The sequence below is a fragment of the Macaca fascicularis genome, chromosome 12, assembly GCF_037993035.2.
Source record: "Macaca fascicularis isolate 582-1 chromosome 12, T2T-MFA8v1.1".
NCBI lineage: Eukaryota > Metazoa > Chordata > Mammalia > Primates > Cercopithecidae > Macaca > Macaca fascicularis.
Window position 1 is genome coordinate 128,523,242 of NC_088386.1, and position 24,476 is coordinate 128,547,717.

The following is a 24,476-nucleotide window of genomic DNA, read 5'->3' on the forward strand; positions in this document are numbered from 1 at the left end:
AGCCACTGCGCCCGTCCTCAAATTTGTCTTTTAAAATGACCCCCAAATAACAGTCCCTGATGAAATTTCAAAGTGGGATTCTGTTCTGTTCTGTTCTGTTTTGGCAGGGTCTCACTCTGTTGCCCAAGGTGGAGTGAGTGCAGTGGTGCTCACTGCAACCTCGACTTCCCAGGCTCCAGTGATCCTCCCACCTCAGCATCCCAGGTAGCTGGGACTACAGGCGCATGCTGCCACACCCGGCTAATTTTTGTATTTTTTGTAGAGATGGGTTTTGGCCATATTGCCCAAGCTGGTTGTGAACTCTTGAGTTCAAGCGATCTGATCTGCCTGCCTCGGCTTCCCGAAGCGCTGGGATTACAGGTGTGAACCACCGTGCCCAGCCTGAGATTCTGCCTCTTCTCCCTCTTGGTAAACTGATTTCATCTAATGTTGCATTGTGGTCAGCTTGCCGGTCAGCGGACAGCGGCTGCAGTGAGCTTAGCACCTGGTTGGATGGAAGCTCCACCCTTTACACACCAATGCCTGACATTGTTTAATTCAGGAGCAACGTCGTCTTCTACAGAAAGCGCTCCCGGACCTCCTGGACTAAGTAGGTCAGGCTCCTTAAGGGTGAAGTGTTCTCTCTGCCCTGTTCTTTCATCCTGGCCATTTATCACAGTTTATTCTGTCTCCCTCAAGTCCAAGAACTGGGGCCAGGTATGTCCTTGAATCTCCAGCAGGAATCACAGTGTCATTGATACTGTGACAATCGGGGTGTCATCGATAAACATTTGTTGAATGAATGGATGCATACTTGAAAAAAATGCTGTGGGTATGATATTCGGTTCCGGGCCAGGTGCGGTGGCTCACGCCTGTAATCCCAACACTTTGGGAGGCCAAGGTGGGAGGATCACTTGAGGTCAGGTATTCGAGACCAGCTTGGCCAACATGGTGAAACCCCATTTTTACTAAAAATACAAAAATGAGCTGGGTGTGGTGTTGCGCGCCTGTAATCCCAGCTACTCGGGAGGCTGAGGCAGGATAATCGCTTGAACCTGGGAGGCGAAGGTTGCAGTGAACCGAGATTGCGCCACTGCACTCCATCCTGGGCGACAGGGCGAGACTAAGAAAAAAAAATTCGGTTCTGAACAAATTTCGAGTCACTGACAAAGCTGCGGCATCCAGCAGAGGGCGCGCCAGGCGCCAGCACCAGGCTGGAGGACGCCTGGCTCAGCCCCAGGCCGGCTTCCGGGAGCCCCGCTAAGTGCAGGGGGATACCCCGTCCTTGGCGGCTGCTTGCCTTTCTCCGTACTGTCCCTGTGAAGGTCAAGATCTATAACGTTGAGAGTCCCCAGACATACGATGGGAGAGTTGCAGTAAGTACTCTTTAAATCCCCTTTCACCCTTGAGAGTCTACGATTTTCGACGTTTTCCAGGCGATTTTTACTCTGGTCCAGAATAGGTGCGTGGTAATTCCTGACTTTCGCCACCGGAGGGCACTCCCGGCCCTCGCTTCCCTGCCCCGCGCGCGGTCTGCAATCGGCTGGGCTTTTAAGCCTCTCTGGGCTCTGGCTGGTCTCCCAGAGAATCTAAACTCAAAACGCTTGAGAGACACACCAGCCTCCGGCAATCCCAGAGTGTGCTGAAGTCCCCATCGTCCTTCCCTGGAATGTCAGTGAATGGGGAAGCCTTCCCTTTTTACTCACCGCCATCCTCCCCTCCCAGGCGTGGGGAGACCCGGCGCTGGGGGGCCCTGAGCAGGTTCCTCACCTGCACCGACCCACATCTTTGAAGTTGGAGTGCGTGGAATGGGCCTCAGTGGCACACCCCAATCTGGGGACACATCAGAACTTTTTTTTTTCCCCCTTATTTTGTTTTTCTTTTGAGACGGTCTGGCTCTGTCGTCCATGCTGCCGTGGGGCGATCACGGCTCACTATAACCTCCACTTCCCAGGCGAAAGCGATTCTCCCACCTCAGCCTCTCGAAGTGCTGGGACTACAGGTCCAGGCCACCACGTCTGGCCCATTTTATTTCTAAATGGCTCATGCCTATAATTCCAACACTTAGGGAAGCCAGGGCAGGCGGATCACTTGAGCCCAGGATTTTGACACCAGCCTGGGCAACATAGTGAGACCCTATCTCTACAAAAGATTTAAAAATTAGACGGGCGGGCTGGGCGTGGTGGCTCACGCCTGTAATCCCAGCACTTTGGGGGACCGAGGCAGATGGGGATCACCTGAGGTCCGGAGTTCAAGACGAGCCTGGCCAACATGGTGAAGCCCCATCTCTACTAAAAAAAAAAAAAAAAAAAAAAAAGACCAGGCGCGGTGGCTCACACCTGTAATCCCAGCACTTTGGGAGGCCAAGGCGGGCGGATCACGAGGTCAGGAGATGGAGACCATCCTGGCTAATACAGTGAAACCCTGTCTCTAATAAAAATATAAAAAAGTAGCCTGGTGTGGCGGCAGGTGGCTGTAGTCCCAGCTACCTCAGGAGGCTGAGATAGGAAAATGGCGTGAACCCAGGAGGCAGAGGTTGCAGTGAGCCAAGATCACGCCACTGCACTCCAGCCTGGGCGACAGAGCGAGACTCCGTCTCAAAAGAAAAAAAAAAAAAAAAAATAGCCGGGCGTGGTAGCAGGCAACTGTAATCCCAGCTACTCAGGAGGCTCAGGCAGGAGAATTGCTTGAACCTGGGAGGCGGAGGCTGCAGTGAGCCGACATCGCACCACCAACAGAGTGAGACCCTGTCTCAAAAATAAATAAATAAATAAATTAGCTGGGCGTACTGCCATGTGCCTGTAGTCCCAACTACTCAGGAGGCTGAGGTGGGAGAATAGCTTAAGCCCAGCATCAAGCCTGCAGTGAGCTGTGATTGTGCCACTACACTGCAGCCTGGGCAACAGAGCAAGACCCTATCTCAAGAAAAAAAAAAAGGAAAGAAAATATAGGCTAAAATTCTATTTATTTATTTATTTTTTAATTTAAGGTTAGGGCCAGGCATGGTGGCTCACGCCTATGATTCCAGCACTTTGAGAGGCCAAGTCAGGATTATTGCTTGAGCCCAGGAGTTCAAGACCAACCTGAGCAATATAGCAAGACCCTGTCTCTATTTTTTTAAATTAATTAATTAAAAGTCAAATAAAATGAATTTAAGATAGCCACTAACAAGATAATATGGAACTACAGTCCTCAGTATCTGAGGAGGCACTGGTTCTAGGACTGCCATACCAAATCCGTGGTATCAAGTCCCTTATATAAATTGGTGTAGGCCGGGCATGGTGGCTCACGTCTGGAATCCCAGCACTCTGGGAGGCTGAGGCAGGCAGATCACCTGAGGTCAGGAGTTCAAGACTAGCCTGGCCAACATGGTGAAATCCCATCTCTACTAAAAATACAAAAATTAGCCGGGCATGGTGGTGCACATCTGTAATCCCAGCTACTCGGGAGGCTGAGGTGGGAGAATCACTTGAACCCGGGAGGCAGAGCTTGCAGTGAATCAAGATTTCCCCACCGCACTCCAGCCTGAGCGAGACTTCCTCTCAAAATAAATAAATAAATTGGTGTAGTATTTGCATATAACCTACATATACTTAAATCATCTTTAGATTACTTATAATACCTAATACAATGTAAATGCTATGTAGATAGTTGTCCTGCTGTATTGTTTTTTATTTGTGTGATTTTTATTGTTATATTTTTTCCTGAATATTTTTGATCTATGGTTGCTTGAATCCCATGGAAATGGAGGGCCAATTGTACTTGGCAAAAAGAGAAAAAAATACTTGATCAGTATAGCAAAGAGAGGGAAAGAAAAACCAGAAAACAGCCTGGCCCGTGGCTCACGCCTGTAATCCAAGCACTTTGAGAGGCAGAAGCAGGCGGAAAATGAGGTCAGGAGTTCAAGACCAGCCTGGCCAATATGGTGAAACCCCATCTATACTAAAAAATACAAAAACTAGCTGGGTGTGGTGACCCACACCTGTGGTCCCAGCTACTCAGGAGGCTGAGGCAGGAGAATCACTTGAGCCCAGGAGGCGGAGGTGGCAGTGAGCCGAGATCATGCCACTGCACTCCAGCCTGGCAACAGAGCAAGACTCTCTCAAAAAATAAAATAAAATAAAAAAGCATTTTCAAACATATCACTATCACAATACATTTGAATGGATGAATCTCTTCTATTACAAGACCAAAAAAATGTTTAAATCATGAGACTCATAAGTTCTTTTTTTTTTTTTTTTAGATGGATTATTGCTCTGTCACCCAGGCTGCAGTACAATGGTGTGATCTCGGTTCACTGCCACCTCTGCCTCCTGGGTTCAGGTGATTCTTCTGTCTCAGCCCCCCGAGTTATTGGGATTATAGGTGCCCACCGCCATGCCCGGCTAATTTTTTTGTATTTTTAGTAGAGATGGGGTTTCACCATGTTGGCCAGGATGGTCTCGAACTCCTGATCGCAGGTGATCTGCCTGCCTCGGCCTCCCAGAGTGCTGGGATTACAGGCATGAGCCACTGCGCCTGGCCAAGATGCATGAGTTCTTAAAGTGAAAACGAAGCGTCCTTTTTTGCAAACAGTCTGATCAGGGAAGGCAAGGTTAAGTGAAATATACATTTTCACTTCAATTTTTCATTAGTTCCTTCCTCCATCATTTTGTTACAGTGCCTAAGTGTGTCAGGCATGGTATTGGGTACCAGGGGTTCAGAGATGAATTGACTAAAGCTTCTCTAAGTGCCCCCCTCCCCAGTAGGAAGGATATCTGTCTTGACCAGAGTTAAACCCAGAGACAGCCAAGGAGGAAGTCTCGGCCTTCTCACCTGAGCCACGCTCAGCCTCTTCCACTCCCAAAGGCCTCCTGCTCCTTCACCTTCAGCCCAGCCCATGCATCTCCCTTGATGCGAGACTCACCCAAGATGAGACGGAAACAGTCCCGACACACAATCAATCCTCACCTTTCCGACTTTTCCTTTTGGCACACAACACAAACACTCCGGGTTTGCCCTGAGGCATCTGCAGGGGCAGGGCCAGGGGAGCGGAGGCTGAGGCTCCTCCGGGTCTACTTTCTCTGAGGAGAGCAAACACCGTTTGCTTTTGATACTTACCAAGGTCACTGTGGTTGCTCCCTGTGGAATGACAGTGGCAGCGTCCCCGAAACACTGGCTCCTTCTCCAACCCTCACACATGCATTAAATCCCAAAGGTGAAAGGAGAGGGCTCAGGGCACAGTGCTTATCCCACCACATGCCAAGAGGGGCTGGGTAATCCTTCTGGGTTTGTTCTCCAAAGCCCGAGTTGGGGAAATGGGGACTCTTCAGACAGGGTTACCTTTGTCTGTCCCTGTTCGTTTATGTGAGAGCAGGTTTGTTCTGCCAGGCTGAGGCCCCAGGCCCACCAGCCATCAGCTCCTTGTGGAGGTTGGGTGTGGGAGTGCCCCTCTGGGGACTGAAAGCCCTCCCATCCCTGAAGCTGGGCCTATCTGGGGAGTGGGGGCAGGCGAGCTCCGTCAGCCACTGAGGAGAGAGGGCCTGGTCAGGGCCCTGCCACAGTCATTCCACAGGGAGTAACACACAGTTCTCTACTAAAAACACAAAGTTCACCAGGTGTGATGGCACACACCTGTAATCCCAGCTACTCAGGAGGCTGAGGCAGGAGAATTGCTTGAACCCGGGAGGTGGAGGTTACAGTGAGATGGCACCACTGCACTCCAGCCTGGGCAACAGAGTAAGACTCCGTCCCCCCGGCCCGAAAAAATATACTGGGCTGGCAGGGCGTGGGGGTTCACGCCTGTAATCCCAGCACTTTGGGAACCTGAGGCAGGTGGATTGCTTGTGCTCAGGAGTGTGAGACCACCCTGGGCAACATGGCAAAACTCCATCTCTGTAAAAATTTAAAAATTATCTGGGTGTGGTGGCATGCACCTGTAGTCGCGGCTACTCAGGAGTCTGAGGTGGGAGGATCATCTGAGCCTGGGGATGTTGAGGCTGCTGTGAGGCATGATTGCATCACTGTACTCCAGCCTGGGTAACAGAACAAGACCTGTCTAAAAGAAAATACTGACATTAAGCTGGGCACAGTGGCTCATGCCTGTAATCTCAGCACTTCGGGAGGCAGAGGTGGAAAGATCACTTGAGGCCATGAGTTCAAGATCAGCCTGGGAAACATAATGAGACCTCATCTCTACAAATGTTATTTTTACTTAGCCAGGCGTGGTGGTGTGCACCCATAGTCCTAGATACTCAGGAGGCTGAGATGAGAGGGTCCCTTGAGCCCAGAAGGTTGAGGCTGCAGTGAGCTATGATTGTATTATTGCACTCCAGCCTGGGCGACAATGTGAGACCATGTTGCCCAGGCTGGTCTGGAACTCCTGGCCTTGAAAGATCCTCCCACCTAGGCCTCCCAAAGTGTGGGATTACAAGCGTGAGTCCCTGTGCCCGGCCTCCAGGGGCTTCTTGACAGAACAAGCATCCTGGAGTAGGGGTGGGGGTGGCCATCCTAATTAGAAAGCATCCCTCCTGGGTCTCTCTGAAGCGCTAAAGCCAGGTGAAGACCCCAGCTCTGCGTCTTGGCCCACAGTGGATCTTGAGAGGGGTCCATGGGAGTTCTCATCATCAATAAGACGTTCTATAACTGGAGGACTCCAGTCACCTGAGAAATGAAGAAATGGGTCAGAGGACTCGACAGGGATGGGTGGGCCAGCGGTGCCCCCAGCTCTGCACCACGTGATGGAGCCTCTTTTGCATTTGCAGCTCCCTCCCCGGGGCAGAACAGGTCTGTTTGTCTTCCCAAACCTCAGAGATGCCAAGAACGAAGGAAATCTGATACCCCTAAGGCAAGAACTGTTCCAGCCCTGTGCTGCCAACAGGAAGCCTTTGCCCATGCCCAAGAGAGAGGGCAGGTGAGAGGCCCCTGCCTCAGGGTTCCCACCAACCAGCCAGGGACACCAGGAGCCATCTGCCATGTGGTTCCCACAGCAGCCAGCAGGGGGCAGCCTGTCGAAGACTTCCTGGGGCCATGTCGCCCTGAGTTGTGCAGGTTCCCACAGGCCAGCACCCAGTGTGGAAAACAGCATGTGGTAGCAGGGGGTTAGGTGTCCGGCATGAGCCAGCCTGGCCTTTACCTTTTGGGCTCTTTTCCTGTCTAGCCCGCCCAAAATGTGGAAACCTTAACAGCAGACATGGGTTATGATGTCAGAGTTTGGGATATTTTAGAAGGGGTCTTGTTATGTTGCCCAGGCTGATCTTCAACTCCTGAGCCCAAGCGATCCTTCCACCTCAGCCTCCTAAGTAGCTGGGACTACAGGCGCCTGCCACTGTGCCCAGCTTAATGTCAGTTTGTAGCTTCACAACTTTGCTTTATCCTAATTTCTGAGCAATACCCAATCAGCTAGGCCTGGAGCACCATCCCCACACTGAATTTCTCCCTCTTTTGGATATTTTATGGACATTAAAAACAAGCATGGGCTTCAAAAGACACCCACAAGCTGGGAGAAAACATTTTAAAAAACAAACCACAGACTGGGAGAAAAGATTCACAACCTACATATCTGGTAAAAGACTTGTATTCAGAATATATAAAGTACTTTTACAACTCACTCATTAATAAGACAAACATCTCAACCGAAATGGGCAAAAGATTTGAATCAACATTTCATCAAAGAAGATATGTGGAAAGTCACTAGAGACATGAAAAACGCACCCCATCAGCAGCCATAAGGGAAACGGCCCTTGAAACCACAGCGAGATGATACCATTTCCACCCCATTGGAGTGGCTGCAGTCCGAAAGGCTGACCATACCAAGACTTGTGAGCATAGGGAGCAAGGCAGGCTCTCATGCGCTGCTGTTGGAAATAGAAAAGAGCGCAACCACTTTGGAAAACAGTTTGGTAGTTTCTTTTTTTTTTTTTTTTTTTTTTTTTTTAGATGGAGTCACGCTCTATTGCCCAGGCTGGAGTGCAGTGGCGTGATCTAGGCTCACTGCAACCTCCATCTTCCGGGTTCAGGCAATTCTCCTGCCTCAGCCTCCTGAGGAGGTGGGACTACTGGGATACACCACCACGTTCAGCTAATTTTTATATTTTTAGTAGAGACGGGGTTTCGCTGTGTTAGCCAGGCTGGTCTCGAACTCCTGACCTCAGGTGATCCACCCACCTTGGCCTCCCAAAGTGCTGGGAATACAAGTGTGAGCCACTGCACCCAGCCAGTTTCTTAAAAAAATTGAAATGTAACATTTAGAGCATACACTGTCCCATTCTAAGGTAATTAATCACCCCCTTTCCCCCACACAAAAAAATGTATGAAAGCATATGTCCAGGCCAGGTGTGGTGGCTCACGTCTGTAAGCCCAGCACTTTGGGAGGCCGAGGTGGGTGGATCACTTGAGCCTGGGATTTTGAGACCAGCCTAATATGGTGAAACCCCGTATCTACTAAAAATACAAAAATTAGCTGGGCATGGCGGCGTGCACCTGAAATTCCAGCTACCCAGGAGGGTGAGGCAGGAGAATCGCTTGAACCCGGGAGGCAAATGTTGCAGTGAGCCGAGATCACACCACTGCACGCCAGCCTGGGCAACAGAGCAAGACTCTGTCTTGAGAAAAAAGCACATGTCCACACAAAGACTCAAACACAGAGACGAAAATTTCCACAGCAGCTTTACAAGTAATAGCCCCAAAACAGAAAACAACCGCAATGCTCACCATGAATAATGAGTAGATAAGCAAATTGTGGACTGTCCATCCAATGGACTACTGCACAGGGACAAAGAGGAACCACACACACACATATACAGACACACAAATATACACACACACATATACACACACAAATATACACACAAATATACACACACACAAACATATACACACATATACACACACATATACACACACAAATATATACACACATATACACACACACAAGTATATACACACATACACACAAATATACACACATACATACACATATGCACACACACACAAATATACACACACATATACACGCACACACAAATATACACACAAATATACATGCACACACACAAACATACACACATATACACACATATATACACACACACAAATATATACACACATACACACAAATATACACACATACATACACATATGCACACACACACAAATATACACACATATATACACACACAGAGATATATACACACACAGAGATATATACACAAATATACACACATACATACACGTATGCACACACAAATATACACACACATACATATATGCACATATATACATACATACACACATATACACATACATATATACACACATACATATACACACATATATACAAACACACACCTATACACACACACATATATATTTCTAAATACAGTTGGCCCTTGAACAACATGGGTTTGAACTGCATGCCTCAGCTTATACACAGATTTTTTTTCAATAAAAGAGACCCTGAGTGTGCCTGCCTCTCCTCCCGCCTCCTCCACCTCTTAACCCTCTGCCTTCTCTGAGACAGTGAGACCAACCTCTCCCCTTCCTCCTCAGCCTACTCAATGTGGGAGACAACCAGGGTGACGACTTTTGCAATGATCCACTTCCACATAACGAATGGTAAGTAGAGCTTCTCTTCCTCACAATTTCCTTGATAACGTTTTGTCTTCTGTAGCTGACTTTATTGTAGGAAAGCAGTGTGTAATACACAGAACCCACCAAATATGTCTGCTTTCTAATCCCCTCAAGAATTAGAATGAGTGGATTGTTTGGCAATTGTGGAGTCCCAGGTTCCAGCAAAGGAGCTGAATGGTCTTTTAAAATGTTTTTATTTTTAGTTTTAAAAATCATTTGGCCAGGCGCAGTGGCTAATGCCTGTAATCCCAGCAATTTGGGTGGCTGAGCCAGGTGGATTGTTTGAGCCCTGGAGTTCGAGACCAGCCTGGGAAACATGGTGAAACCCTGTCTCTACAAAAAATACAAAAGTTAGCCAGGTATGGTGGTGCACACCTGTAGTCCCAGCTACTTGAGAGGCTGAGGCAGGAGGATCACTTGAGCCCAGGAGACGAAGGCTGCAGTGAGCCGGGATTGTGCCACTGCACTCCAGTCTGAGTGACAGAGTGAGACCCTGTCTCAAAAAAAAAATGATTTGTATTTATTTCACTGAGCATGTCTCATGGTTCATCCACGTTGTCTCAGGTGTCAGAATTTCCTCCTGTCGAAGGCTGAATAACACTGCGTTTTCTCTATACCCCGTGTTTGATTTCTCCATTCATCTGTCGACAGACACTTGGATGGTTTCCACCTTTTGGCTGTGTGAGTGATTCGGCTATGAACACGGCACGCCACTAAAATTTTGATTCTAGGTGTTGTTATACCACAACAAATGGCTGGAACAATGTTGCGCCTCAATAAAAATGTATTTTAGGGGCCGGGCGCAGTGGTTCACACCTGTAATCCCAGCACTTTGGGAGGCCGAGGTGGGCGGATCACCTGAGGTCGGGAGTTCAAGACCAGCCTGACCAACATGGAGAAACCCCATCTCTACTAAAAATACAAAATTAGCCGGGCGTGGTGGTGCATGCCTGTAATTCCAGCTACTCTTTGACAGCCAGGCTGGAGTTGCTGTGGCAGGACTATAGCTCACTGCAGTCTCCACCTCCTGGGCTCAAGCAATCCTCCCACCTTAGTCTCCCAGGTGGAGGGGACTACATGCACCCCCCACCACTCACAGCTCAAAATATGTGTTAACTGACTGTTTACACTATAGGCAAGACTTCTGTCAATAGCAGGCTGTTAGTAGTTAACTGCTGGGGAATGAAAAGTCATATTTGGATTTTTTACTGTTGGGGCCACCCCTAAACCCCTGCATTGTTCAAGGGTCAACTATAGTATGTATATATATTTACATATTTTTTCTTAGAAGGTCAAGGTTGATACTGTATATATGCACCAGAGTAACCATAATTCTCCCTCCTCTTTTGCCTTTACTTTTAAATAGATTTGGTGCTCACCTCGACCTTCTGCACTTTTCCCTGCCTGCTCTTGTTTATGTGGACTGACCTCTGGATGGTACTGTCAGGCACAGAGGGGCTTTGTTTCTTCAAGAGATCATGAGGCTGCATTCCCTGAGAGTCTGCAGGTCGCCTGACCTTTGAAGGAAGGCTTTGCTGAGGAACACTTTTTAAAACATAGTATAGTCATTTTAAAAATACATTTTCTTTTCCTTTTTTTTTTTTTTTTTGAGATGGGGTTTCACTCTTGTTGCCCAGGCTGGAGTATAATGGTGCATTCTCAGCTCACCACAACCTCCACTTCCCGGGTTCAAGTGATTCTCCTGCCTCAGTCTCCTGAGTAGCTGGGATTACAGGCATTCACCATCACGCCTGGCTAATTTTGTATTTTTAGTAGAGATGGGGTTTCTTCATGTTGGTCAGGCTGGTCTTGAACTCCCGACCTTAGGTGACCCGCCCACCTCGGCCTCCCAAAGTGCTGGGATTATAGGTGTGAGCCACCGCGCCCAGCCCCTAAAATACATTTTTATTGAGGCGCAACATTGTTCCAGCCATTTGTTGTGGTATAACAACACCTAGAATCAAAATTTTAGTGGCGTGCCGTGTTTATAGCCGAATCACTCACACAGCCAAAAGGTGGAAACCATCCAAGTGTCTGTCGACAGATGAATGGAGAAATCAAACAGGGAGTATAGAGAAAACGCAGTGTTATTCAGCCTTCGACAGGAGGAAATTCTGACACCTGAGACAACGTGGATGAACCTTGAGACATGCTCAGTGAAGTAAGCCCGTCACAAAAGGACAAACACTGCACGATATCACCTTTTTTTTTCTTTTGAGACAGAGTCTTGCTCTGTCGCCCAGGCTGGATTGCAATGGTGCAATCTCGGCTCACGGCCACCTCTGCCTCCCAGGTTCAAGCAATTCTCCTGTCTCAGCCTCCCGAGTATCTGGGATTACAGGCACACGCCACCACGCCTAGCTAATTTTTGTATTTTTAGTAGAGATGGGGTTTCACCATATTGGTCAAGCTGGTCTTGAACTCCTGACCTCAGGTGATCCACCCACCTTGGCCTCCCAAAGTGCTGGGATTACAGGCATGAGCCACCATGCCTGGCCGCATGATGCCACTTATACGAGGTCCCTAAAGTAGTCAAATTCAGAGAGACAGAAGTAGAACGGTGGTTGCCTAGGGCTGGGAAGGGGGGATGGAGAGTGGGTATTTAATGGGTAAGAATTTCAATTTTACAAGATAAAAAAGCTCTGGAGATCTGTTGCACAGTCATGTGGATGTACTTAACACTGCTGAAATGTACACCTAAAAATGGTTAAGATGGTAAATTTTACCTGTAATTTACCATAAATTAAAACAAAAAACAAAAAACCAAAAACCAAAAACTTAGTGGCATAAAGCAGCCACCACCACTGTGTGATGTTTCTGTGTTCCCTGGTCAGAAGTTTGGGCACAGGCAAGGTTGCTCCTCTCTGCACTAGGATGTCTGAGGCCTCATCCGGAGGTGACCCTAGTGACTAGGGCTGGAAGGACTGGAGACAGATAATCTACTTCCAAGACCACGCTTTTACTCACGTGTGTGGCACCTGGGCGGGGATGGCCCAAGGACGGGCTCTTCTGGGCCTGTTGACTGGAGCCCTCCATGTGGCACTTTCAGCATGGCAGCCTCCAAGCAGTCAGATTCCGTTCGAGGTGGTTCAGAGTTCCAAAACAAGTGTCCCCATCAGGCAAGGCCATGTGGCCTTTTATCACCTAGTCTCAGAAGTGACAAAGTCACCACTTTTATGAATTGCTTCTTTACTGCAATGTAGGTACTTTAACAAACTTCAGCATCAACAGTGAAATGTTATGTGTATGCCGGTTACTTACCCCTTAACTCAGTATGTATCAAGAATGCTGCTAGGGTTGGGCATGGTGACTCATGCCTGTAATCCCAGCACTTTGGGAGGCCGAGGCAGGTGGATCACCTGAGGTCAGGAGTTCAAGACCAGGCATGACCATCTCTATAAAAAATCAAAAATTTAGCCAGATGTAGTGGTAGGCACCTGTAATCCCAGCTACTCTGGAGGCTGAGGCAGGAGAATTGCTTGAATCTGGGAGGCAGAGGTTACAGTGAGCCGAGATTGCACCACTGCACTCTAGCCTGTATAGCAGAACGAGACTTGGTCTAAAAAAAAAAAAAAAAAAAAAGAATATATTCTAAAAACCCTTATAACTCAACAGTAGAAAGATAAATAAACCAATTTAATTTAATTTATTTATTTATTTGAGATGGAGTCTCTCTCTGTCACCCAGGCTGGAGTGCAGTGGCGTGATCTCGGCTCACTGCAACCTCTGCCTCCCGGGTTCAAGGGATACTCCTGCCTCAGCCTCAAGAGTAACTGGGACTACAGGTGCCCGCCACCATGCCCGTATAAGTTTTGTACTTTTATTAGAGACGGGGTTTTGCCATATTGGCCAGGCTGATCTGGAACTCCTGACCTCAGGTGATCCACCTGGCTCAGCCTCCCAAAGTGCTGGGATTACAGGCGGGAGCCACCGTCAAGAGTGATTTCTTAAGGAAGTACTTGGTATTTTTCTGGAATGATGAAAAAGTTTTGAAACTAGAAAGAGGTGGTGGTTGCGCAACACTAGAAAAACTCTGGATGCCACTGAATTGTACACATCAAAATGGTGAATTGGAGCCTGGTGCGGTGGTCTGGAACTGTAATGCCAGAGACTCAGGAGGCTGAGGTGGGAGGATCACTTGAGCCCAGGAGTTCAAGGCTGCATTGAGCTATGATCCTATGATCAGGCCACTGCACTCCAGCCTGGGCAACAGAGCAAGATCCCTGACTCAATTAAAATAAAAAAATATATATTAAAAAACAAGAGAATGCATAGGCTCCAGGGGTATCAGCCACTATCATATCAGCAGGGTCTCACTCCAGATGTGGCTAATACAAGTCTTTCTGTGATCCATAGCTTTATCAATAACCTAAACTTGATTTGCTAATTAGCATAATGATATCTTTTTTTTTTTTTTTTTTTTTTTAAGAGACAGGGTCTCTCTCTGTCTCCCAGGCTGGAGCATAGTGGTGCAATCATAGCTCATCACAGTCTTGGACTCCTGGGCTTAAGCAATCCTCCTGCCTCAGCCTCCTGAGTAGCTGGGACTACACGTGTGTGCCATCACTCCTGGCTGATTTTTTTGGTAGAGACAGGGTCTTGCTATGTTGCCCAGGCCTTATTATTGTTTTGTAAGAGCTTCCCTTTCCTTTAAGATTCTGGATACTTTGATACGTTTATTGAAGATACCTTCTCTAAGTGTACATAATTAAATTAAATCTTGAAATACACTTTCTTGGAACAGACTGCTCTTAACTGAAACTGTAAGTAGGTGAATGTTTTGCTGGAGATTCTGAAAAAGTCAAACCGTCCCTGCTCGTCTCCACACCCACTGGGCCTTTGTCTAAGGATGTCACAGGCCATAATTCCCAAGCAGCAGCCAAATTCTTACAAAGGCTGAGGACCTGGGTTCCGCGTTCTGGGGGGGAATTTTCTTAGGAATATAGGAGGAATTTGGGACTGGGTGAGGGAGTGTCAGAGTTCTCTAAGAGGGAGGGGCAAGGATGGCAAGGAATGAAGGGGAGGAAGAGCTGAACCACACAGCCAATTTTGAATGGAAGCAGTTGCTAAGGCCAAGGTTTCCCAAAAATCAAAATGGAAGTCATTGTCAGGCAGCAATATGGCTCCCTGCTGTTTCCAAACCACCCTGACTGCTGTGGGCTTTTGAAATCATGAAGGGCTGAGTGGCTGTCTGCATAGCAGGGATGTGGGTGAAGGCTGCAAGGCGCTTCCTCCAAAACTGGCTTAGTCTGTGCCTGCAGATATGAAAGGGGTACACAGAGGATCCCTAGTGGCTGGAACCAATTTCCCCCATCCCCAGCCTCAGCCACCACCTGTGCTGAGCCCGTAGCAACCGGGACACAGCAGAGTGCCATTCACTGAACAGCTAACTGCTTTACAGGCCATCGATCGTCACAACATCCTTCTAAGTCTTGTTGTTGGTATTCTTTCATTTTTTCTTTCTTTTTTTATTTTTCTCTTGGAGATGGAGTCTCACTCTGTCACCCAGGCTGGAGTCTGGTGACACAATCTCAGCTCACTGCAACCTCCACCTCCCAGGTTCAAGCGATTCCCCTGCCTCAGCCTCCCGAGTAGCTGGGATTACGGGCACCTGCCACCACGCCTGGCTAATTTTGTATTTTCAGTACAGACAGGGTTTCACCATGTTGGCCAGGCTGGTCTCAAACTCCTGACCTCAGGTGATCCACCTGCCTTGGCCTCCCAAAGTGCTGGGATTACAGGCGTGAGCTACTGTGCCTGGCCCGGTTGGCATTATTTCTATTGCATATACGGGGAAATTGAAGTTCAAAGAAGTTAAGTAACTTACTCCAAGTCACATAGCCTCTGAGTGACAGAGCCAGGATTTCTATGATTTATATGATTCTGTGCCCATGACAGAGGGCTCCTGGTTGTGTCTAAAGGGAAAAGCCAGGATAGTTTATTATTACCAGAACTCAAAAGGTTAATTTGTCCTGTGCTGTATATTAAAATTGTCAGAGAATTTGGGGAATTAAATGAAGTATCATCTCCCCAAACTTCCTTAAGAAATGCTCCCATCAGCAGGTGCCTAGCACGAGGCAAACCTTTTAACTTTGGACGTGACCCCTCTCTACAAAGGGTAGGCAGCCCTACCCACTACCATGAAATTCCTGCTGCCCAGGACCCAGACTTGAACAATAAAAGACATCTGGGGCCAGGCACGGTGGCTTACACCTGTAATCCCAACACTTTGGGAGGCCGAGGTGGGCAGATCACCTGAGGTCAGGAGTTCCAGACCAGCCTGGCCAACATGGTGAAACCCCATCTCTACTAAAAGTACAAAAATTATCCAGGCATGGTGGTGTGCACCACCATGTCCCAGCTACTCTTGAGGCTGAGGCAGGAGAATCACTTGAACCCGGGAGGCAGAGGTTGCAGTGAGCCGAGATCACACCACTGCACTCCAGCCTGGGCGATGAGAGCGAGGCTCCATTTCGCCGGGGGTGGGGTGGGGAGGAAGACATCTGGGAACTGGAACTGGTGGGTTTCATTTATTTAGACCCTAGGCCTAGCATCCCTGGAGCCTGGCTCAGATTTTTGTGAATCTGAACACCTTGGCGGGAAGGGAGGGAGTAACGAGGGGGGCAGGTTTCAGAGGAGAAGTAGTGGTGGCCAGAGATGAAGCCTGAGCAGAGCTGCTCGGTGGTGGGATGTCCTCTCCAATGAGGGTTGAAGGAGAGGCAGCAGCTGCTCCGGTTTGCCTTCTGGGCCTGAGCTATTCCACGAGGTTGCCACCAGCTGCACGTGGCTATCAGGTGCTTGAAATGTGGACAGTCTGACTGAGATGAGCAGCAAGTGTAAAATACACCCTACATTACAAAACCTTGGCATGAAATAAAGTAATGTAAAATATCTCGTTAATATTTTTATACTGATTACATGTAGGGATGTTGGACATAGATTAGATTAAATGAAATGTTATTAAAATTAATTTCACCTGTTTTATTTTTCTTCCTTTACTTTTAAAAGCATGTGGCCACTAGAAAATTTTTCTTTTTTCTTTTTTCTTTTCTTTCTTTCTTTTTTTTTTTTTTTTTTTTTTTGAGATAGGGTCTTGCTCTGTTGCCCACGCTGGAGTGCAAGGCACGATCAGGGCTCACTGCAGCCTCGACCTCCTGGGCTCAAGTAATCCTCCCACTTTGGCCTCCCGAGTAGTTGGGACTACAGGTGTGTGCCACCACACCTGGCTAATTTTTAATTTTTTGTAGAGATGGGGTCTCACTATGTTGCCCAGGCTTGTCTCAAACTCCTAGACTCAATCCATCCTCCCACTTCAGTCTCCCAAAGTGCTGGGATTACTGGTGTGAGCCATGGCACCTGGCCCAGAAAATTTTCAATTCAAAATTACAAATGAAATTGCTTATTCTAAGGCCAGGTGTGATGGCTCATGCCTGTAATCCCAGCACTTTGGGAGGCCAAGGTGGGTGGATCACCTGAGGCCAGGAGTTTGAGACCAGCCTGGCCAACACAGCGAAACCCCATCTCTACTAAAAATGCAAAAATTAGCCAGGAGTGGTGGCAGGTGCCTGTAATCCCAGCTTCTCAGGAGGCAGAGACAGGAGAATTGCTTGAACTCGAGAGGCAGAGGTTGTGAGTGAGTCAAGATTATGCCATTGCACTCCAGCCTGGGCGACAGAGTGAGTCTCTGTCTTAAAAAAAAAAAAAAGAAAAGAAAAGAAATAGCTCATTCTATTTCTGTTGGACAGCACTGTCTTGGACCAGTCCTTCCTGCCTGTGTGAGTGAGGGGAGGACAGGTGGGCAGAGGGCTGAGCTCCTTCAGAGGAAAGCGTTGCCTCCTGTGTTCCCTCCAGGTGAGAGCTGTGTGCAGGCCTCTGCAGAGAAGGGGAGGAGAGAGCAGAATCACCCCAGGGGCTGGAACCAAGAGTTGACTGACCGGATGTCGGGACAGACGGCTGGGAGGATGGAGCTTCCTAGGGCAGTGCCAGCCCCTGAAGGGCATGGGTGGGGACAAGATGGGGCCAGGCAGGTTGTCTTCTGATAGCCATGCCCAGGGCTGTGGGGGTGGGGTCTGCTCTCCCTCCCTCCAGCCCTGTAGGATTTTTGCCGCTCCTGTCGGGTGAGGAATAAGACTGATATTTTCTTTCTTTTGGAATCCTTTGTTGGTCTCTTGATTCTCTGAGCCTGTGGGCAGCTGAGCCTACCCAGGGAACTCAGGTCTGAACTAATCGGCCCCCTGGGGGTGCTCCCTAGCAAGTCCCTAAAGTCCCCCGGCCCCAGCTTGCCCCCCAGACCACAGACATGGATGACAGGAGCCACAGGGGGCTTTGGGAACCAGGCCTCACCTGGGGGTTGGAGCCTGTGGGTCTAGGCCTGGCGCCTGGAGTCTGAGGTTTAAAAACTCCCCCGTTCTTGATGCCTGATTCTCTGATTCTCTGCCAGGAATTTCTCCGGCAGCTGTGCCAACACAGGGGTTCCAGGGCCTCTGCCAGGGGGTACCTTTGTGTCTGGCTTGCTGGGATTCATTTACACAATCTGGCTAATAAAAGAGATGGGGAGAAATCCATTTAGCTAGTGCCTGGGGCTATCCACTGGGCACTAGCAGCCAAGCCGGGGAAAGTTGTGTAAGTGTTTCCCAAACGTAAACAAAGGCTTGAAACTTGCCCTTGCGGAGACATCCCTGGAGAAAAGGTGAAGTCATTGAGGGCTATCTAGAAACATCTATAGGGAAAGAATTAGAGGAAAGGACACAATTGTCAGAAGAGGCTGGCAAAAAAAAGTGAGGAATTCCACGCCTACAGCCTCTATTGTTTCTGTTGTAGCCCTCAATTCGCTGTTAGACCCCCTCACTTTCTGCTGGTCATGATTTAAATGTCAGCTACTCCATGATGCCCCTCCTGGTCATTTTACCTAAAATTACAACGTGCCCCATCACTCCCGACAGACTTCCCTTAAACGCTTTTCTGACTTATTTTTATCTTAGTGCTTATCAACTAAGATAGATTTTTATTTATCTTGTTGACTATCCATTTCCGCCATTAGAATGTGGGCAGGGATTTTGTATTATTTTGCTGGTACTGGGTTCATACTTGTTTGTTTGTTTTTTGGAGACAAGGACTCACTGTGTCACTCCACCACTGCACTGTGCTGGAGTGCAGTGGTGCAATCACACATCACTGGGGCTTCGATCTTTTAGGCTCAAGCAATCCTCCCACCTCAGCCTCTGGAGTAGCTGGGACTAAAGGAATGTACCACCATGCCTGGCGAATTTAAACTTTTTTTTTTTTTTTTTTTTTTTTGGCAGAGATGAGATCTCGCTATGTTGACCAGGGCTGGTCTTGAACTCCTAGGCTCAAGCAGTCCGCCCACATTGGCCTCCCAAAGTGCATGGCAAGCCACTGTACGCAGCTTTCTATTTGTTGATTGAAGCAATGGATGCACGCCTGAATATATGAGATTTTTCAACTTCCAACCCAAAAGCCGCTTAGGATGGGAGTCCACCCCCTGTTCTTTGCAATACTCTGTGGGTAATAAAAGATAGGAATGACCTTGAATGTCCACCAACAAGGACAGGTTAGTTAATGTATGCTACACACAGAGAACAAAATACTCAGCTGCCAATAAAAGAAATAAGATTAGTGATTCCTCAAAGTGCTCCACGTACCTCTGAGAACTATTTTCATAAGACTAAGACAGTATTTGCCTTTTTCAATGTGTTGACATTTGTACCCATGATGCAGAAGGAATGGTGGGTAACCTGACATCGCCTCAGCCTGAATTAAGGCAGTGGCATCAAACTGTACCAGGAGTTATTGTGTTCTTCGCCATCATACACTCCTCATTTTAAAAAAAATTAATTGCATTTAAGAATGTCCTTGAGGTTGGGTGTGGTGACTCACACCTGTAATCCCAGCATTTTGGGAGGCTGAGGCGGGAGGATTGCTTGAGCTCAAGGTTCCAGATCAACCTAGGCAACATGGCAAGACCATGTCTCTACAAAAATACAAAAATTAGACAGGTGCATGGTGGCATGTCTGTAGTCCCAGCTACTTGGGAGGCTAAGGTAGGAGGACTGCTTGATCCTGGGAAGTTGAGGCTGCAGTGAGCCATGATCACAACACTGCACTCCAGGCTGGGTGACAGAACAAGACCTTGTGTCCAAAAAAAGAAAAAAAATATACCCTCAATGAAGCAGGAAAATAGTTTTTAATTTTATTAAATTTTGAGGCTGGGTATGTTGGCTCATGCTTGTAATCCCAGCACTTTGGGAGGCCAAGGCAGGCGGATCACTTGACATCAGGAGTTCAAGACCAGCCTGGCCAACATGGCGAAACCTCGTCTCTACAAAAAATAAAAAAAAATAGCTGGGCGTGGTAGTGCATGCCTATAATCCCAGCTACTCTGGAAGCTGAGGCCTGAGAATTGCTTGAACCTGGGAGCTGGAGGTTGCAGTGAGCCGAGATTGAGCTACTGCACTCCAGCCTGGGTGACGGAGCCATACCTTGTCTAAAATCAGTTAATTAATTTATAAATTTTGATCCTTATGTACACACCTTTTTAATATTTGGTGTAATGGATGGAAAGTGAACAGAAAGCCCTTGGGCTGCAGATCAAAGTCCATTACTCATCCTGAGAAAAGCATGTGTGCTGTTGTTTATGAGCTGAACTAGCTTCCCTTTCAGGGAACATCAGTTTTGCCTGGAAGCACAGCTGACAATCCATGGCTATTCACAGCTGGGCATTCAGAGACACTTTCTAGAACAATGAACAAAGTGAGCCTGTCACTTCAAGGTAAACAATTGATAGTACTTTCTAATAACAATAAAATGTGAGCTTCAAAGAAAAACTAGAATTTTGGGCCGAGCATGATGCCTCTTGCCTGTAATCTCAGCACTTTGGGAGGTGAAGGCAGGAGGATCACCTGAGCCCCAAGTTCAAGACCTGCCTGGGCAACATAGTGAGATCCCGTCTCTCTTTCTCTCTCTCTCTCTATATATATTTAAGTAGCTAGTTGTGGTGGCACACACCTGTAGTCCCAGCTACTAGGGAGGCTGAGGTAGGAGGATCACTTAACCCCTGGAGTTTGAGGCTGCAGTGAGCTATGATCATGCCATTGTAGTCTAATCTTTGTGACAGAATGAAACCCTGTCTTAAAAAAACACAAACAGGGCCGGGCGCGGTGGCTCAAGCCTGTAATCCCAGCACTTTGGGAGGCCGAGACGGGCGGATCACGAGGTCAGGAGATCGAGACCATCCTGGCTAACACGGTGAAACCCCGTCTCTACTAAAAAATACAAAAAAAAAACTAGCCGGGTGTAGTGGCGGGTGCCTGTAGTCCCAGCTACTTGGGAGGCTGAGGCAGGAGAATGGCGTGAACCTGGGAGGCGGAGCTTGCAGTGAGCTGAGATCTGGCCATTGCACTCCAGCCTGGGCGGCAGAGCGAAAAAAAAAAAAACACACACAAACAGGAAAAAATAGACTAGAATTTTGGAAAACTTTAATACTGTGTAAGTAAAATGTGTCAACACAGCCAATGGTACAAAAATTTGCATAGGTTATGGATCTTAAATGTGCAAGACAGAGCAACAGATTTTTCTGAAACAGAGTATGTAAAGTTTGTTCATGTACTTTCAGTGTCCACATTGCAACTAAACCTCAAGAAACCCCCACTTGTCTGAGCTTTGCTGTCATATCAAAGAAGAATAGCCACCGTTATCTGAAAAGCCTATTAAATGACACCTCCCTTCTTTCAGCTATATATCCAACTGTATTTCCAGCGATCTGTGGAAGATTGGATTTTCTTCACATACTTCAAGCAAAACAAATTGCAGCAAATCAAATGCAGAAGCAGATGCGATATCCAACTATCTTCTACTAAGCCAGATGTAGAAGACATTTGCAAAAGACATTTGAAAAAAGGTAAAACAGTGCCTCTCTTCTTATCAATATTATTTATGTTAATATATAATGGCTTATTATTATATTTTTAAACTAAGATTTATGGAGATATAATTCACTTATCATAAAACTGATCCTTTTTTGTTTTGTTTTGTTTTTGTAAAAGTCATCATTTTGAAGTGCACAATTCAGTGGTTTTTGGTGTATTTCCAGAGTTGTAAAACCATCATCACTATCTAATGTCAGAATATTTACAATTTAAAGAGGCACCGCAGGAAGAAACATGAAAAGAAAACTCTGCACCAAAATGAAGTGCTTAACAATGTTTTATTTATTTACATTTATTTATTTATTTATTTACTTGAGATGGAGTCTCACTCTGCTGCCCAGGCTGGAGTGCAATGGTGTGACCTCAGCTCACTGCAACCTCTGCCTCCCAGGTTCAAGTGATTCTCCTGCCTCAGGCTCCTGAGTAGCTGGGATTACAGGCACCTGCCATCATGCCCAGCTAAGTTTTGTATTTTTAGGAGAGACGAGGTTTCACCATATTGGCCAGGCTGGTCTCAAACTCCTGACCTCAAATGATCCACCTGCCTTGACCTCCCAAAGTGCTGGGATTACACACATGAGCCACTGCACCCAGCCATGACATGAAGTGCTTAACAATGTTTATAAAAGTCAAAACCCTTTGCTCTAAAACAAATCAAAATCCTGAAATTTTGACTTGTTCAAGAAATAAGTTGACAATCCAAAAACAAGTGGGAGGGAATACCTCCGGGGATGAAAGCAGCCCGGGGTTCTGCTCGTCCCTTTCTGGAATTTAGTTCACTCTGACTTCTTTGTGCCTTGCAGGTCAGACTTTCCCACAGGACTCAGAGGCCTGTACTGACCCATCAGGGCTGAAAGAGAAATCTTTTCTTGTCCAGATGCCACAGAAATGGACTCAATTCTGCAGGGATTTGAGACTCAAATCCCCATTCCGACTCAATTCTGCAGGGATTTTCAGAGGGCGGGCAGGCAGATTATAATATCCAAAAATGGCCACAATTTCTCCCTGGAGAGGTAGGGGTCTATGATCCCTCTCCTTGAACTACGGTCCCTCCCCTTTGTCACTGGCTTGGCCGATAGAGTTCAGCTATGTGACTTCTGAGGCTACATCACAAAAGGTGATACAGCTGCTACCGGACTCTTCTTCTTGGAAAGCCCACCCTTGGAGCCCAGTGACCACGTTGTGAGGAAGCCCAGGCCACATGGAGAGGCCACATGTGGGTGTTCCAACCAACAGCTCCAGTGAAGGGCCCAGCTGGAGCCAGCACGGATCCTAGGACACGTGAGGGAGGGAGTCTGAAGGTGGTTCTTGCCTCCAGCCTTAGCGCAGCCCCCTGCTTTTTATAAGTGTATTAGAGCAGAGATTTCCCCACAAAACTCTGCCCAAATTGGACATCTGTGAGCAAAATAAATGTTTGAAGCCGCTACATTCAGGGATGGTTTGTTACACAGCAATAGAACTGAACAAGAAGTCTTGGAGAGAAAACAATGATTTTATTTTCCCTGGGAAAGGCAGAACCTCCTGTGGCCACCCCAGAATGTTAGTGAAATAAATGAGCTCATGGGATGACACAGACAAAACATTTTCAGCTGCTCTACAGCAAAAACATCCGCCCTCCGCTCTTCTCCACAGTAGACAAGAACTTTCATTTTCTGATAACAGTTTGATATGTTCATGGTAGGAAATTCAAAAAAAATGAATTTTTTTTTTTTTAGATGGAGTCTCACTCTGTCTCCCAGGCTGGAGTGCAGTGGTGCCATCTCGGCTCACTGCAACCTCTGCCTCCTGGGTTCAAGCAATTCTTCTGCCTCAGCCTCCCAAGTACCTGGGACTACAGGTGCATGCCACCACACCGGGCTAACGTTTGTATTTTTAGTAGAGATGGGGTTTCACCATGTTAGCCAGGCTGGTCTCGAACTCCTGACCTCAGGTGATCCACCCACCTCGGCGTCCTAAAGTGCTGGGATTACAGGCGTGAGCCACCGTGCCTGGACACAAATGAGAATTTTAAAAAATGGAAATGAAAATTATCTGGACTCTTAGCATTTACAACTGTTAATAATTTGCCCCCTTTAGTTTTTTTTCCCCCATAGATAGACATTTGTTTTACAAAACATGGGTCATATTTGCACAGTAAGATTGATATTGGCCCATCATTCACCAAGCATGTTTTTTGTTTGTTTGTTTGTTTGTTTGTTTGAGACAGGGTCTCTGTCGCCCAGGCTGGAGTGCAATGGCTTGATCTTGGCTCACTGCAATCTCCACCTCCCAGGTTCAAGTGATTCTCCCACCTCTGCCTCCCAGGTAGCTGGGATTACAGGCACATGCCACCATGCCCAGCTAATTTTTGTGTTTTTAGTAGAGGTGGGTTGTCACCATATTGGCCAGGCTGGTCTTGAACTCCTGACCTCAAGTGATCTGACTGCCTCAGCCTCCCAAAGTGCTGGGATTACAGGTGTGAGCCACCACAGCCAGCCCACCAAGCATGTTTGAGTCTTTGTCAGGTGCCCGACTGGACACTGGAGAAGAGGAGAAGGAGAACAGGCTTTGAGATGTGGCCGTAACAGTGACCACCTGGAATGGTCACTAGTGAGATACTAACACTTCATTCCGAAGGGTGGCCAGGTGTTGCCTGGTGAATACTGTGGGCCTCTGCTATTTTCCCTCAGGGGTGGGACACAGCTCAGAGGGCATTCTATCCGGGCTGGCTGCCTGGTGGACACAGCCCTCAGTCTTTGCCCCTCGCAGGTGATGTGCCTTTTGAGAGGCACCAGGTGACTGCTCACATTATGCAAGCTCATTAACTTAAAGCGCTCCCTCATTTGGAAACACTTCCATGAAAAAGTGAAATGTTGTTCACAATCCACTCTTATTAATTTCAGAATCTTCAAGGCAGGGCACCGTGGCTCACCCCTGTAATCCCAGCACTTTGGGAGCCTAGGC

At 47.5% G+C, this 24,476-nt stretch overlaps 1 long non-coding RNA gene across 1 annotated transcript; it reads left to right on the plus strand.

Moving 5' to 3' along the window:
• The first annotated feature begins 1,190 nt into the window (after window positions 1-1,190).
• LOC123567987 (uncharacterized) lies at window positions 1,191-22,959 on the plus strand. The gene is made up of 4 exons (XR_006691188.3): window positions 1,191-1,355; window positions 9,508-9,573; window positions 21,340-21,505; window positions 22,337-22,959. It is a non-coding gene; the product is annotated as an uncharacterized lncRNA (long non-coding RNA).
• The last annotated feature ends 1,517 nt before the right edge of the window (window positions 22,960-24,476 follow it).